This window comes from Coenobita brevimanus, chromosome 82, assembly GCF_032717465.1.
Source record: "Coenobita brevimanus isolate Jiangsu-jjx chromosome 82, ASM3271746v2, whole genome shotgun sequence".
In the NCBI taxonomy this organism is placed as follows: Eukaryota; Metazoa; Arthropoda; class Malacostraca; order Decapoda; family Coenobitidae; genus Coenobita; species Coenobita brevimanus.
In genome coordinates this window covers 856,789-873,886 of record NC_137035.1, presented here as the reverse complement: position 1 = coordinate 873,886, position 17,098 = coordinate 856,789, and positions in this window count along the sequence as shown.

The window sequence follows — 17,098 nt, the reverse complement described above, 5'->3', positions numbered from 1 at the left end:
GGAATGGGGGATGAGGGGAAGGGTGAGGAAGGTAGGGAGGGGAGTGAAAAGAAGTGATGAAGGAGAGAGGGAGGGAAAGACATGGCGGGGGAAGGAAGGGAAAGGAAAGGAAATGAAGAGGAAGTCAGGGGAAGGAAATGAGGTAAGAAGGGAGAGAGGTATGGAGAGGGGAGGGAGGGAAAGGCTAGGAAAGGGGATGGAGAGTTTGGAAGGGAAAGGAGAGGTGAAGGAGGCTATGAACAGATATTGAAAGGAAGGGGGATAGGATAGACTGGCAGAGGGGAATGGGGGGAAAAAGGGAAGGAAAAAGATGTTAAGAAGGAAAGAAAGAGGGGAAGGTGAGAGAGAGAGAGGAAAGGGAGAGGACAAGAAGGGGAGGAGAGGAAGGGAAGGGAGAAGGAGGGGGAGGAAAGGAAGGGAGAAGGAAAGGAGGGGGAGGAAAGGAAGGGAGAGGGGAAAGGGGGATATTTAAAGAAGGGGAAGGAAAGGAATGGAGAGGGGAAGGGAGGGAGAGAAAAGGAAGGGAGAGGAATAAAAGAGGGAAGGGGAGGAGGGGGAAGAAAGGGAGGGAGGGGAATACAGGTTAGGAAAGGATGAAAGAGGGGAAGATGGGGGAAGGAAAGGTGGGAGAGGGGAAGAATGGGGAGAAACAGAAGGGAGAGGGGAAGGAGGGGAAGTAATGGGTGGAAGATGGGAAAGAGGGAGGGGAAAGAGGGAGAGGAAAGGAAGGGGAGGGAAGAAGGAGGAGGAAATGACGGGAGGAAAGGAGGATATGAAAGGAAGGGGGAGGGGAAAGAAGGGGAGGGGAAGGAGTGGGAGGAAAGAAAGAGAGAGGGGAAGAAGGAGGGATGGAAGGAAGGGGGGAAGGAGGGGGATGAAAAGAAGGGAGAGGGGAAGGAGGGGAGAGGGGAAGGAGGAGGAGGGGAGGAAGAGAGAGGCATAGGAGGGGAAGAAGAGGAAGAGAGGGGGGAGAGGAAGAGAAAGGAGGGAGAAGAAGAAGATGAGAGAGGGGGAAGGAGGGGAAGAGGAAGAGAGGGGGAAGCGAGAGGGAAGGGAGAAGGGAGGGAGGGATGAGGGATTGAGGTAGAAAGAGGAAGGAAAGAAAAACAAAAAAAGCTGGACAGGGAGAGAGTTACTGACAGGGGGAATGTGAGGGAGGGGGAAGGACAGGAGGGGGAAGGTGGAGAAGGAAGGGGAGAAGAGGGGAAGGAGGGGGAGGAGAGGGATGGAGGGGGAGAAGGAGTGGGAGGGGATATGGAAGAGAGATTCATTAGATATGCATAGATACAATATTTGATAATGTTACACAGACAGACGGACGGACAGACAGACAGACGGATAAACATAGAGAGAGAGAGAGGGAGAGAGAGAGAGAGGGAGAGGTTAGCATGATTAACATACGTAATTATACAATGAGAAGAACAAATAGATGAACAGATGTAAACAGACAACCATCCATCCATCCAACCGTTCATCCACCCTGTCTCCATCTAACCAACCATCCATCCATCCGTCCATCCTCTCTCTCTTCTTTCAACCATCCACTCTTTCATCAATTCCACCATCCATTCTTCCTCCTTCCGACCATCCAGCCATCCATCCTGCGACCATCCAGGCAGGTGGTCAGCTGTCACCCAACATCCGCCCTTTATTGCATAGATCACACTCACTACCTCTCTCTCTCTCTCTCTCTCTCCCTCAATTTTCACCTTATCCATTCTTTCCTCCCCTCTGTTTCTTCTCTCTTTTCTTTCTCCTCTCCTTTCTCTCAACCCTCCTTCGACTCATCCCTCATGCTTCTCGACCATTCCTTCACTTTATATCTTCCCCTCTTTCCCCTTCCTCTCTTTCCTCCTCTTTCTCTCTTTTCTTTCTTTCCTCTTAAAATTATCCTCCCTCTCTCTCCATTTCCCTAGTTATTCATCTCATCTTCCTTCCTTCCTTTCTCATCACCTAACCTTGCACTCTCCTCTCTTTCTGTCTTATTTTCCCTCCATTTCTTCCTTACGTTTCCTCCATACTGTCCTTCCTCCTTGTCTATCCTTGTCTTTGACCCAGCTAAGTAATGTTATAGCCTGTCCTGCAATGAAAAGAAGCTGTTGGATTCATATTGTACTCCTTTATATTCCTTTGTACTCCTTCCACCTTCTTGGATCACCGTCTTCCTCTTATCTTCAACTTCACTAGGATGGCGTCTGTCTATCTATAGCCAGACGCCTCAATCCCGTAAGGTGTGGCCACAAACAAATCGCCTCCATGTCGCCTTGTCCCCTGCCATTTCGCTGCCCTCCCCCCAGCTCACACCCCCTTCTCTCATATACCTCTCCACTCCATCCCTCCATCTCATCCTTGGTCTCCCTCGGCGATGACGTAATCTTATTCTTCCCAGACAAATTAATTCAACTTGGAGAAGATTTTAAGTAGTGAAGAAGATTAAGGAGGCTATAATCTAACTCCTCAAGGTTGAAAAGTCTCCCCCCACCTGAAATTAAGCTTCTAAATGTTCCAATAACAAAATAAAAATAATGACAGAGTAAAAAATCTAACCTTTTCAGGTCGAGTGCGTGTTTACTTCGTTCCTGCTTCCTTCAGACGATTTTCTTCAGGTTGGGAGTACCTGTGAATGGTTAAGATGTTAATTAATGCGATAAAAACATATAAATGTTCTAGTTCAAAGAATTTCTCCTAAACTGACTATAGCCATCTCGATAAATTAAAATACAAATGATAATAATAATAAAATAATAATAATAAAATAATAATAATAATAATAATAATAATAATGCAGTAAAAAAGTGTTATCGTGAGGAAGGGGTTTATTTCTTCCCTCCTTCCCTTGTCCTCCTCCTCCTCTTGATTCCTTCCCTCCTCTCTTATTTCCTCCCTTTCCTTCCTTCAGTGCCTCCTTCATACCCTTCGCTGATTAACTTATTTTTTTCGCCCTCTTCCTTTTTCTTGATTCCTCTTCTCCTGTCTTCCTACACTGCTTCCTTCCTTAACTTCCTTCAAACTCTTCTTTCTCTTCTCTCTCTCCTCTTCCTTCTCTCTTCTCCCTCTCCTCTTCATTTTCTCTTCTCCCTCTCCACTTCCTTTTCTCTTCTCCCTCTCCTCTTCTTTTCTATTTCTCCCTCTCCTCTTCCTTTTCTCTTTTCCCTCTCCTCTTTCTTTTCTCTTCTCCCTCTTCTCTTTCTTTTCTCTTCTCCCACTTCTTTCTTTTCTTTTTGCGTGTATCTCTACTCCTGTCTTCCATATGCTACTATTATTCTTTCATTTCCTGCACTTTTCCTACCTTCTACCACTCTTCCATGCCCTCATTCACCTTTCTCTGTCTCTCCTCTCCTTCCCTTCTCTCTCCCCCTCCTCTTATCCAGCTTCCCTCCCTCACTTCTTACCTCCATCCTAACCCTCCCTCCTTCGTTGCCATCCGTCCCTCCTCTCCCCCTTCTTCCTTCCTTCCCTCACTTTTCCCTTCTTCCCTCACCTTCCACCATCTTATCCTTCCTTCCCTATTCAGTATTTTCCCTTCCTCATTTCTTACATCTGTCCCTTCTCTCCTTGCTACCCTCCTTCTCTCCCTGTCCTCACTTCTTCCCTCCCCCCCTCCTCCCTCCTCCTCTCCGTTCCTTCCCTTACTCATTGTCTTCCCTCCCTCCCTTTGTCCCCCACACCCTGCTTGCGGCCACAAAGGGGTAGAATAGGGCAGGAAATTGGAATTGATCGGCCAGTTGTGTTATGTGACTGTCTTGGTCTGATTAGCCGTCTCATTGTGTGCGTCCAGGAAAGGGGTGAGGTAAAGAGGCAAAGGGTGACTGGAAAAGGTGGCACAGAAGAAAAGGGTGAAGTAGAGGGGAAAAGGGTGACTGGAAAAGGTGGAACAGAGGAAAAGGGTGAGTTTAAAAGGGTAAAGGGTGACTGGAAAAGGTGGAACAGAGGAAAAGGGTGAGTTTAAAAGGGTAAAGGGTGATTGGAAAAGGTGGAACAGAAGAAAAGGGCGAAGTAGAGGGGAAAAGGGTGACTGGAAAAGGTGGAACAGGAGAAAAGGGTGAATGAAAAAAGAAAAGGGGTGACTGGAACAGCTAGAATTGAAAGAAGAAGAAACTCGTAAACTTAAGAGGCACGAATGATTGGAAAAGGTGGGATGAAAAGAAATGAAATACACCTGTAGAGTGAAAAGGGTGAAGTGAAGGGGCAAAGGGTGATTGGAAAAGGAGGAACAGAAGAAAAGGGTGAATTAAAAGGGAAAGGAGGTGACGGGAGCAACTAGAATTGAAAGGAGCAAGTAGGGTGAAAGAGGCAAACTGAAAAGACATGAATGAATGGAAAATGTGGGAGGGAAAGGAAAAGGGTGAAGTGAGAGGGGGAAAGGTGACTGAAAAAGGTGGAACAGAAGAAAAGGGCGAATTAAAAAGGGGAAGGGGGTGACGGGAAGAGCTGGAATGGTTAGAAAGAGTCGAGGACAGTAAAGGGATGAAATGAAGGGAGGAGAGAATGGAAAGGGGTGAAGAAGCTGGAATGGACAGTAAGAAAGGAACAGCTGTGAAATGCAAGAGGTAAACTGGAAAGGGCAAAGAGTGAGTGGAAAAGGTGGAATGGAAAGAAGGAATGGAGAATGAGAGGGGTGAACTAAGGGAGCAAGGATGACTAAAGTAGGTGAAATAGAAAGGGAAAAAATGAGAAAGTACAGCCGTAGATTGAAAGGGGCGAAGTGAATGGGAAAGGGGTGAATGGAGAGAAAGGGGTGGGAAGCAAGGGGTTAAAGGAATCGAAGGGGAGGGTGGAAGAGGAGGATAGTGGAAGGAGTGGAGCAGATGGAATAGAAAAAGAGAGATGGACAGGAATAAGTAGAGACTGAAAGGGTTGAAGGGAAGACCTGAGATCGAGGGGGGAAAAAAATGGGACAAAATTAAACTGAAGTTGTGGATTAAAAAGGTGGATTAAAGTGACGGATTAAAGAGGTGGTTTAGGTGGATTAAAGAGGTGGATTAGGTGGATTAAAGCGGTGAAAAAGCTTGTGAATTGAAAAGAGGATTACAGAGGTGGATTAGGTGGATTAAAGAAGTGGAGGAGGTGGACTGGCTGAGAGGGATGGAGTGAAGGGGCCACGACTAACACTGGAAAGGAAGGAGAAAGTTTACAGAAGGAAATATAACTAAAAAAGGTGGATTGGGGGACAAAGGTAACTGGAAAGGTAATTGCTGAACCTTGTATCTCGTTCCTCAGCGTTGAAAAGTCTCACCTGAACACCCACACGCACGCACGCGCACACACACACACACACACACACACACACACACACACACACACACACACACACACGCACGCACGCACGCACGCGCGCACGCACATACGCACGCACACGCGCACACATCGTATGGAGATCGCATGAATAATATACAAGGGATGCACTCGGACTGAAGTGGCTAATTACAAATGAAAACGTGGAAGAAACAAGAAGCGGTGAAAAGGCACAGCAAACCCGTCCCCGGCAGTCATTTTAGTGCTGACGTATAAACACAACATGATATCTAGTCAAAGATGTCACATATCAAATGTAAAGTAAATCGGGTGAAAATTGACGATTTTATGCCCATTTGAAATTTTAAGCCCAACCCACCTGACATTGACCCCCCTACCGTTAACTGGGGAGGTGACCCCCCCTGATGTAATGCGGCGTGTTACAGGATGCAGATTTGAAAGAGACATCTTTAGGTTTTGGTTTCATGTCGGTATGACGAATTCGAAAGGAGTTATGGCGAAAAAACGATGTTTTACCTCCCCCCCCCCCCTTTTTCTTTTTTTGCAATTTTTGGGCCTGCCTGGGCCTTGGCCCAATTTGGTCCAAAATTTAATCCGGTGATTAGAAGATCATAGCCCATCATCCCTGTAATTTTAGTCAAAATCGTACCAGTAGCTTTCTTGTAAAGTTGTTAACTGACACACAGACAGACAGACAGATAGACTGACAAACCGAGTGAAAACAATATCCGTCCCCGAGCCCCTCCGGGGCGGGGACGGGTAATTAGCTGAACAGGTGAGTCACTTCAATTAGATAACATCCTGTTATATTTACTCCCCTACCTGACGATTTTATGCACCTTGGTAGAGCCCACAACTACACCCTGGTCACTTTAACTTGACGTAAAATGTCCAAACCACCTTGAATGCTGAACTGTAACAAGAGATGTGTAACAAGAGATGAACACTGGAATATGGTGCTAGTCACGAAGAAGTGTTATGTGGTGCTAGTCACGAAGAAGTGTTATGTACAGGATGTAGAGCCTTAGTGTTGTCCTGTTCTGCCACTGAGCTAAGGGACATATGCTGCAAAAGGACGAAAATTTGGGCCAAGGTAAAATGAACGAACTATAGAGAAGGTAGTTAATGAAGGCCGTAGACACCAATTCGAAAAGTTTGTCCCAAGGAAAATTAAATCGTCTGAAGGCAGCAATAAATAAAAATAGAAAACACAAAATAAAATAAATCAATAAATAAAAATACGTCACTGGGTTGACAGTACTGTTTGGAGAAAGTGAAGTGATAACCCTTTCAATCTGAGGACGTCTTCAATTAATCTGGCTGTTTCCAGACGATTTTATCTATCTTAGGGGAGGCTATTTGAACTTGAAGGGGCTAACATTGACGTCATTAATCCCTTCTATGGCGTCCTCATCTGGTAAACAAAACAGTCTGAGAGCTACATGAATAAAATAAAAACAAGACTAATTACTCAGAGAGCGCATACCTCCCCCAACGCCCATACGTCACCTTAAACCACGACCAAAATTTCATCAACTCTTCCTCGGCCCATGACCCACATAGCCACAAAATTTCATTAAAATCTATCAATAACTTTGTGTGATATCTTGCGGACAAACAGACAAACAGGAGTGAATACATAACCTCCGCCAACGAATTAAAATAACGATCTCTGTCTGCAGTACGATGCCGAAAATCATCCTTTATTCTGGCTCCCAAACAGACGATTTTATGCACTATTAAAAGCCCTCTAGATTTGGGCAGATGTATTGATTAACTTCAGTAGGGCAATTTTTTCACTTCAATCAGGCGACCACAAGAGTTTAACCAGCTGAGGGAAGGACCAGCTGCAATGAGGGAATTATTGAAGGCTATGTATAATCTTTTCAGTTCAAAAAAATCTCGCATGTGTATAAAATCATCTTAACAAAAAAAGAATAAATAAAAATAATAATAATAACGCAATCCGATCGAAAGAGTAAATGAGAGCTATAAATAAACCTTCCATTTTCTACGATCAATAAAATAATTTGGAGACGGCATTGATAAAAAAAAACGATATAAATGAACGTACTAAAGGACTTTACATAACCATCTTCTTGCTAATGTCTCTTTTGAATCAATATACACAAAATCCAGTATTCCTGTCTGTCTCCGTGTACGTGTATAGGCAAATAGTGGCGTAGATTCATACACACGGAATCCTCATCATATCAGTATATTTTAGCATACATTATATCACACTGGACCTCAAACAAACACTCGACGTCAATTGCTGAGTATAATATTAGACTACATGGCCCTGAGGCATATACGTTGTTTACCTATCTATCTATCTATCCATCTATTTATCTATCTATTTACCTATCTATCTATCTATACTGCGTCTATCTTGGGCGCAGGTCAGACTTAACCCGTTCCCAAGGCCCAGTACTCCACCTACAACACACCAACAAAGGTCTGATCCCCTGCAGCCATACACGTCACCTCGCACCTGAACACTTACAATCCATACCTGTTGAAATACGCTAAATATACACCTTCAGATCTAAGGCTATGACAGAAGTGGGGCTGTCTTTATACCGGGTTAATAGGGCCATAGGGACGAGCAGAGACCATGTGGATATCCAGTTGAAATTCACAAACTATTTCCTGCATCAACCAGAATAGGATCACGCAGTCCCTAGCCCGTCTATCCATTCCATTATCACCCCTACCTGTCTGTTCCACTCCACCATCACCTCCACCTGTCTGTGTCACTCCACCATCACCCCCACCTGTCTGTCTGTTTACCTGTCTGTTCCACTCCACTATCACCCCTACCTGTCTGTTTACCTGTCTGTGTGCGGCTGACGAGGTGACTAATTAGGTGGCGTTGTGGATCCCGGGTGGGGCTAAGTAACTGCGGCGTCCACCCAAGAACAAAATTTCCTCATATTTCCCTGCACCTCGCCGTAGGGAAGGGCTTTGGTACGACCCTGGCTAGGCTCTGTCTACCACAAGGGGGAGCCGGTTCCTTGCACGGCTTACCCCCTGTGTTGCACCTGTAGGATGGCACCATAAAAGCAGTTACTTGTGGTCAACGGGTCTGCTCGTCCACACAGACTGGGGTTAAACAACGACAGCGACAACGGCAACAACGACGGCAACAGCAACAAACAACAACAACAACGACCTGCCCCTCTACCTGCGTCAGTTTCATAATTAATAAAAAAAAAAATTGCTCTTGCACACTGAATCTCACTATAATTTTTGTCACTCTAGATTTCTTATTTATGGGTGAGAGAGAGAGAGAGAGAGAGAGAGAGAGAGAGAGAGAGAGAGAGAGAGAACAAATAAAAAGAAACAAAAAATAGTATCGATTACGCACACATGCATACCGGCACAAGCAAACAATTCTACCTGTACATCCCCTTAATGCTACTGACACCGGCGGCGGCGGCAGCAATAGCAGTTAGTAGCAGTAGTTATATGATGATGATGATGATAATGATGATGATGAAGATGATGATGATGATGGCGAAAAATTAGATGACGGGGTAGCAAATTTCAGGATAACGATCACACCGCCATGCATCACCCAGCACTGATTACGATAGCGGACAGCGTTTCAGGTTATAGCAGTGTACAATATGATTTAATTTTATCCCTTCCCATGAAATTTCCATGACAGATTTTTATCCGGCGTGGTAGTCCTCCTCACTATTTCCTGCCGGCTTTGACTAGTGGGCTTGGTGCATGCAAGGAACCTTCCTGCTTCCCCATCCTTGTCTTTAACATACACTGTAGCGCAGTTATGCTAGATATAATTTATCTTTTAACTAGAAAGCGCTCAGAGAGAGCACCTCCGCCAATGCCACTGAAAGGGATTGGGATCCGGATCAACCTCCCAATTTTAATCAAATCTTTCTTGGTCTATGGTCCACCTTTCCACAATATTTCATTGAAATTCATTGAGAACTTCTGGAGACATTGTGCGGGATACTCCCGATCCGGATTCGGATCCGCCCCCGAATTTAGTAATTTCTTCCTTGGCCAATGGCCTACCCTTCCACAAAATTTCATCAATCTCCGTTCATAGCTTTTCGAAGAATCTAGCTAACAGACAAACAGACCATTGCGGGGCAAAACATAACCTCCTTGGCGGAGGTAGCAAACAGCCCTAATGACCACTTCGTCCGTTGCTGTCTGCTTTCCCCTGTACTCTCTCTCTCTCTCCCTGATAAGGCAACTATCCCCTCTGTGTCTGTACCCTAACCCTGCTTTCCCCTGCCTCCCAAACCCTTGCCATCCCTGACTTCCCCTCCCCTCTCCCTGCACCCTCTCACCCTTCATTTCCTCCCCTTACCCCTCCCTCCCTCCCGTCTCCTCTTCCTGTCCCCTGTCTGCACCTTCTCCCCTTCCTTCCCTACCCTCACCATTCCCTGCACCCCTCTCTCTCCTCCCCTTCCCTGCACCCCTCTCTCTCCTCCCCTTCCCTTCCCTCCCACCCTTCCCTTGAACCCTCTCCCCTCCCCTCTCCTCTCCTCTCCATTCCCTTCCCCTCCCCTCCCCCATATAAACAATCCAGCCCCCTGAATAATAGAGGGGGTATAATCGCCCGGTATCAGATAATTATGACCTGGATTGACAGGGCAGCCGGATTGGAATAATGGGGGCAGGAGGGATAGATGAGTGCAGAGGTGGATGGATGGATGAATGGACGGATGGATGGACGGATGGATGGACGGATGGATGGATGGATGGATGGACGGATGGATGGATGGACGGATGGATGGATAAATGGAATAGATGGATGGATGGCGGTAAGAGAATGGATGGATGGAATGATGGATGGACAAAATTAATGGACGAGTATAAAAGGATGGGTGGATGGACTGATGGACGGACGTACAGATGGCCGAAGAGATGATATACAGGTACTGTGCTAATGGATAGACGAATGGATCTCTCTCTCTCTCTCTCTCTCTAACCTGTTATTCAAGCTTCGTTGTAACGCCCGTGTGACAGCATGGTTCCGGGGCTAGGCTGGTGACGTGACGGAGGGGGAGGAGGAAGAGGAAGGAGGAGGTAGAATACAAATACAAAGGAGTACAAAGGACAACAAACAGCAACAGATCTTATGGTCCTTTCGAGGCTGCTTGTTGCAGAGTAGACTATGACTACGAGGCCTAATCCTACATGCTGAGGGATAAGGAGAGTAAAGCAAGAAGGCTCCCCCCGCCTCCAAACCCTCCAGGAAAAACTGACAGGAAAAAGTGAGAAAGACCACCATGCAGCATGGAAAAACTGACATGGAAGTTTCATAGGAAAGACTGAAAAGGAAAAGTTACATTCTATAATACTTTATCTATAAGCTACCAGTTTGAATAACCTGAAAGAGAAAGTAGTACAGTACAATGAATATTCAAGTAATTAATAGTTAAGGCATGAAATTATGTACGGGTACGTTGAGTTAACGGGGCGTCTGTAGACACAGCGTGGAAAATGCACAGTGTGGATGATCAGGGGCGTTGCGGCAGCCTTGCCTGGCGATTTAAAGATAGGCAGCAGTCAAGCAGGCCCCCGCTCCTTTCACTCCAATGTCAGAAGGAACTTCCCCATGCGGGACAAGCACACAAGTCACCTCTTGAAGCAGTGACCCTTGGTACATTAAAAAATATCCCGATGGTGGTCACTTAACTAACAGGGACCCTCAGTGATCCACAGCCCATCACAGGTCGAAAGTATGGGTAGTGACCGTTAACTCAGGGTTATCTGTGCATATCCTAGAAGAAGGAGGAGGAGGAGGAACGACACTAAGGAAGGGTGGGAGGAAGAGGGGGAGAGGAAGCAGAAAGTGGAAGATGGCGAGGAAAAAAAAAGACAAACGGAAAAGAAGAGAAGTTCACAGAAGGAAGGGAGAAAAAGGGGAAAAAAAAAAAAGAGTAAGAAGAAAAGAACAAGTGGAAAAATGAAAATGTACAGGGGAAGAGGAGAATATCAAGGGGAAGAGGAGTAGGATGAGAAGCGGAAGAGGAAGAGGAGAAGCAGGAAGGAGTGAGAAGATTAAGAAAAGAAGGAAGAGTAGGCGCAACAATGGAATAATGATGACGATGATGATTATTATTAAGGAGGAGGAGGAGGACGACGAGAAGGAAAGGGGAGAATGTGTGTGTGTGTGTGTGTGTGTGTGTGTGTGTGTGTGTGTGTGTGTGTGTGTGTGTGTGTGTGTGTGTGTGTGTGTGTGTGTGTGTGTGTGTGTGTGTGTGTGTGTGTGTGTGTGTGTGTGAGAGAGAGAGAGAGAGAGAAGCAGGAAAAGGGAGGAGTAGGGGGAAGGGATGAGTATAGATTGATGTAAGAGGGAGTAGGCTTATGTTCTTTAATCTCTCTCTCTTTCTCTCTCTCTCTCTCTCTCTCTCTCAGATGAAGACAGATGAATAGAAGAGTAATTAAGCTGACATTTGGACAGGTGGGTGGGTTGCTCAGGCAGGTAGACAGACAGGTATGCAGAAAACCAGGTGAGATAATTAGGCAGGTAAATAGAAGGACACGTAAGGCAGTGAGTTAGATTAGATTAGAGAGAGAGAGAGAGAGAGAGAGAGAGAGAGAGAGAGAGAGAGAGAGAGAGAGAGAGAGAGAGGATACTGATTTTTCAGCAATAATAGTAGTAGTAGTAGTAGTATAGTAGTAGTAGTAGTAGTAGTAGTAGTACTAGTAGTAGTAGTAGTAGTAGTACTTCGTAGTAGTAGTAATAATCACCATCATCATCATCATCATCATCAATCATCATCCGGACCTCCTTTCCCACCCTAGAGCAGGCTGAGGTGTAGCAACGTCCAGACAGCCCAAGTTTGCCCAATACAATGAGCCACGCTTCCATTCACTGATCATTCAAGCTCCCGGAATCCTGGCTCTCTCTGCTACGCCAGAAACATTCACCATATTCTGTTGCTTCACATAAATGTATCCGACAGAGTCAATCCGGACGCTGTCACGTTAAAAAGGTGTGCCAAATCACTGATCACGGATTTCTCACAACATTCATCCAGCCAGCTCGATCTCTTGTCAGTCCTCTAGTCCTCTATTTTTTTTTTTTAATTTTCATTTGCACATATAATTCTTTATTATCTGCTAATGCTTAATGATACAGTGACCTAACAGCGTCTATCAAGGTGAGGATCATTTCATCTGCGCAGGTTTGAGCCCCCAAGAGGCGGCTCAAGGTCTTTTGGTCCTGTACAGTCACCCCAAAAAGTAATGGCCGTTTCACAATGCTTCGGTCACTCTGTACTGTAGGTGCATTCTCGCTGATCTAAAACTTCTGGATGCTCCGCAAAGCCAAGGCGCGTTTAGGGCAAGGGAGCACCGAAACACCTCTTCCTTTGCGATTTATTTTGCATGCTACTCCTTATTGTCTCGTGTCGTATTTATTCATTTGTATTATCGACACAGATTGTAGAGATGGCACATGCAAAAATAAACTGGTAAGGAAAAGGAGTTAGGGAGCTTCCTTATCCGACGAGAATCCCAAGCTCCTGCACATATTGGCGTTAGTAGGGAAATGCTCCTAATGGCAGTAGGCCATAAGGGTTTAAATCAGAGGTCTGGTTGGGGTTAATTGCTCCGAAAATGCCGCTCAGGGAAAAGCGACTGGTCACTCTCGCATTACTATTCTCTGCCTCGTACACTCCTGATGAGAGGGTGGATGACGGATTGATGGATGGATGATTACGATAATTATTACTATTACTATCTTTATTAATGAGGTAATGGTTTTAGCAACAGATAATAAATAAATGATAAGTATAAAGCATCAATTTACATAATGATAATGATGTCGATTATGTGCTACTACTACTACTACTACTACTACTGCTGCTACAACTACTAGTACTACAACTACCACTACTACTACTACCACTACTATACTACTACTACTACCATTACTATAATACTACCACCACCACTACTACTACTGTTACTTATACAACAGTGTGAGTAATACTAATTAATATTAATACAAACAGCACACCTTGCAGACTAACGTTAATGATATATAAATAAAAACAGATCACAATGACATCACGAAAACACTACCGGTACAACGTAAGGCTTCCTCTTCCTTTACCCTCTCTTTCTCCTCTCCTCCCTTCCCCTTCCCTTCCTCTCTCTTTCCCCCTCTTTCAGTACCTCTGCTCCCTGTGTCTCCCTACTTTCCCCTTCCTTTTCCTTCTCCTGTCCACCCTTCTTCCCTCCCTCTCCCTCCTCTCCCTTGCTTGCTCCCCTCATTCAGTCCTTTCTTTGTCTTCTCGTTACCTTTTCATTTCCTCCCTTTTCATCCCTCTCCTCTCTCTCCCTCATTTCTCTCTCCCATCCCACTCCTAACGTTTCCCTCCCTTTCTCGTTTACTCTCCTCCCCTTCCCCCTCCCTCTCCATCTATCCTCTCTATCCTTCCTATGTTCTTTTCCCTCCTCTCCTTTCGTCTTACTCCTTCCTCTTCCCTCTCTTCCCCTTCCTTACTACCCTTCCTCTTTCCCTTTTCATCCCCCTTTTCCCTCTGCTCCTTCCTTCATTTCCTCCTCTTCCTTCCGTCCCCTCTCCATCCCTTCCCCTCCCCCCTACCCCTTTCTCCTCCTGTCCCCTTCTTCCCTCCGCCACTTCCCTTTATCTCCCCTTCTTCCTGCCGTCCCCTCTCCTCCCCTCCCCTCCCTCCTTCCCCACCATCCCTTCATAACCCTGACGCCACACTTACACTCCCCACCCTCTTACTCTCATTATCTTCCTCCTTCGACTTTCTTTTTCACTTTCTTTCCGTTTTCCTTCCCTCCTTCCTTCTTTCCTTCTTTGACTTCCCTCCCCACCTTCCTCCATTCCCTTGTCCTTCTCTCTCTCTCTCTCTCTCTCTCTCGCTAGCTCGCGCTTGCTTGCATAGAGAAGCGTCAGTGAAAGAAAAGGTAAAATAGCGCTGGGGTATAAAAATACACACACACACACACACACACAGTAACCCCTCCCTCAATTAAACCAGGTACAAATAGAAATATATATATATATATATATATATATATATATATATATATATATATATATATATATATATATATATATATACGCACAGTGTAAACAATAACAGGAGTGTGTGTGTGTGTGTGTGTGTGTGTGTGTGTGTGTGTGTGAGAGAGAGAGAGAGAGAGAGAGAGAGAGAGAGTAAACCCCATTCTCTCCCCCTCTAGTCGCGTGAGCTGGATTGTTTACATGTGACTCTTGTTTTGTTTTGGTGCTGTAGGTGGCGTCCCCGTTACCATGGCAACAGCAGGTTTACGGCACCGCAGGGAGGGGGACGAGGAGGGAAAGGGGGGAGGGGATAAAGGGAGATGGGGGGAGAGGATAAAGGGAGATAGGGGGAGAGAAGGGAGGGGGCTGGATGGAGGGAATGAAAAGGGAAGGGAGTGGGGGTCTGATGGAGAGAAGAATGGGAAGGTGGGGAGAGGAAGGGAGGGGTCAGATGGAGGGAAGAATGAGGGGAGGAGACGAGTGATGGGATGAGGAGAGGGGTGTGAAGAGGAGTGGAGTAAGGTGAGGAGGAGAGGAGTTAGGAGAGAGGGGATGAATTGAGAAGAAAGGTTTAGGTATGTAGGGAGAAAGGAAGGAGTTGTATGGAGGGAAGAAAGAGAAGGGATAGAAAAGGATGGGAGGAAAGAGGAGGAGCGAAGAGAGAAGGGAATGGGCGAGGTAGGGATGGGGAAAGGGGTGAAAGCAAAGGGGTGAGGGAAGGGGGGGAAACAGGGGTAAAGGTTGCATGATGAGAGGAACAAGGTAGGGGGTTGACAGCAGGGGATGGAAGAGGAGGGGAGAAAAGATGACGAGAGGAGTGAGGAGAGGGAGTGAGATGTGAGGACACGGGGTGAGAGGAGAGGTGAGGAGACAGGGGATTACGCTGGATGTGGGGGAAGAACAAAAGTCTGTGGGAGAATGATGAAAAGAAAAGGGAGGAAGGGGAGAAGAGACGTGGATGGGAAAGGTGACTGGATAGAGGGGGAGAGAGAGAAATGAAGGAAGAGAGAAAAGGAAATATATATTGTGTGAGGCAAAGGGATGGGGAAAGTGAAGAAAGGAATGGAGGAAGGAGGAAAATGGAAGAAGGAGGAAAATGAAGGAAAGAAAAAGGATGGAAAAGAGAGAGAGAGAGAGAATCAGGAAAAAAAGATGCAATAAACAGAGCAGGAAAAGTCACTGTTGATGTTGCTTATTTGGGTCTGTCAGGACGAGCAGACCCGTCGACCAAAACTACGCACCTGCCCCTTTGAGGTCGTCCCATACGTTCCCTACATCGTAGTGTTGTGTCTGCGTCTTCGTGCAGAACTCCATTACGTGTGTTATGCTGTGTGGGTGTATTCGACAAACGGGGTACGTGTCACCTGCGATGCCCTGATTAAAGCCTACCTGAGCGTAACTGACAAGGTGAATTTAAGGTTACCTGCGATGGGTGAAGGACGGGAGGGGGTCTTGCAATACAGTGTTCTGATCGAGGTGTTATTTGCCCTGAACACCAGATAGATATGATGGTGTTTTTTGTTTGCTAATGATGGAATGTCGGAACGCTAGGAGAGTTTCATTATGTTTTTCGTGGTGAATTTTTTATGTACTTAGCTGTGTCGTGTCGCTGCAATACAATGACAGGAGTGCTGTTGTGTTAGCAAAGACTGGCCTGTAGAACGGTGTGCCTCTCATATCAAAATATTCCCCAACACACGGATTTGGTTTCAGATTAGAAGTGAGCTGTAGGAGTGATTTTAGTGATGCTGTGTAAAGCGATGTTCCGTATGGTCTGCAAGGTGTTGGAATGGGTGGAAGATAGGATGGGGGCCCAGGCAGGCAGGGGGGACATTGGGAATTACCGAAATGATGGTTGTTTGTAGAGTAGGGAGTGTGTTTCTTCTTTTCTCTCTTTTTTAGTGTGTGTGTGTGTGTGTGTGTGTGTGTGTGTGTGTGTGTGTGTGTGTGTGTGTGTGTGTGTGTGTGTGTGTGTGTGTGTGCGCGTGTGCAGCTCAAGTATACCGCACAGTGTGATGTTTGAGTGTACTCGTGCTCGTGCTTCTTCCTGTTAAAGAGTGTGGTAGTGGATTTATATGGAGTGGTCGTCAGCCTAGTGTGTGTTAAGGTAGTCTAATGGTATTGCAAAGGCTGTGTCTGCAATGTGTCTGCAATGTGGTGAGTGGATGGTATAGTATGTGTCTGCAATGTGGTGAGTGGATGGTATAGTATGTGTCTGCAATGTGGTGAGTGGATGGTATAGTATGTGTCTGCAATGTGGTGAGTGGATGGTATAGTATGTGTCTGCAATGTGGTGAGTGGATGGTATAGTATGTGTCTGCAATGTGGTGAGTGGATGGTATAGTAATATCGTCTGCATGAGGAAAGAAGCAAAATGAAAGAAGAGAGACAGGAAACACGAAAAAAGACGGAACTGTGAAAAGGGAGAAAAGGAGTGGAAGCAAAAATGGAGAGAAATAAAAAACAAAAAAGAAAGCTAGCAGAGGGATGCAAAGAAAGACATGAAGCTGAGAAAGAGAGAAATGGGTATCGGAAAAGGAGAGAAGAGATATATAAAGAAGAGAAGACTGAATAATAGAGGAAGAGGGAAAAATGAGGACAGGAAAGTAATAAAAAAAGACAGGGAAGAAAAGGAGAGGTAAGAAAAAGAAGAAAATGCGAGAAGCGGAAAACCCATGAAGAAAAGAAAAGCAAGAAAACGAGGAAGAAAAATGGAAGCAGAAGAAAGTGAAAGAGAAGTGAAGGAAAAAAAAAAAAAGAATGGGAAAGAGAACAGAAAAAAAAGGAATGAACGAAATGGAAACT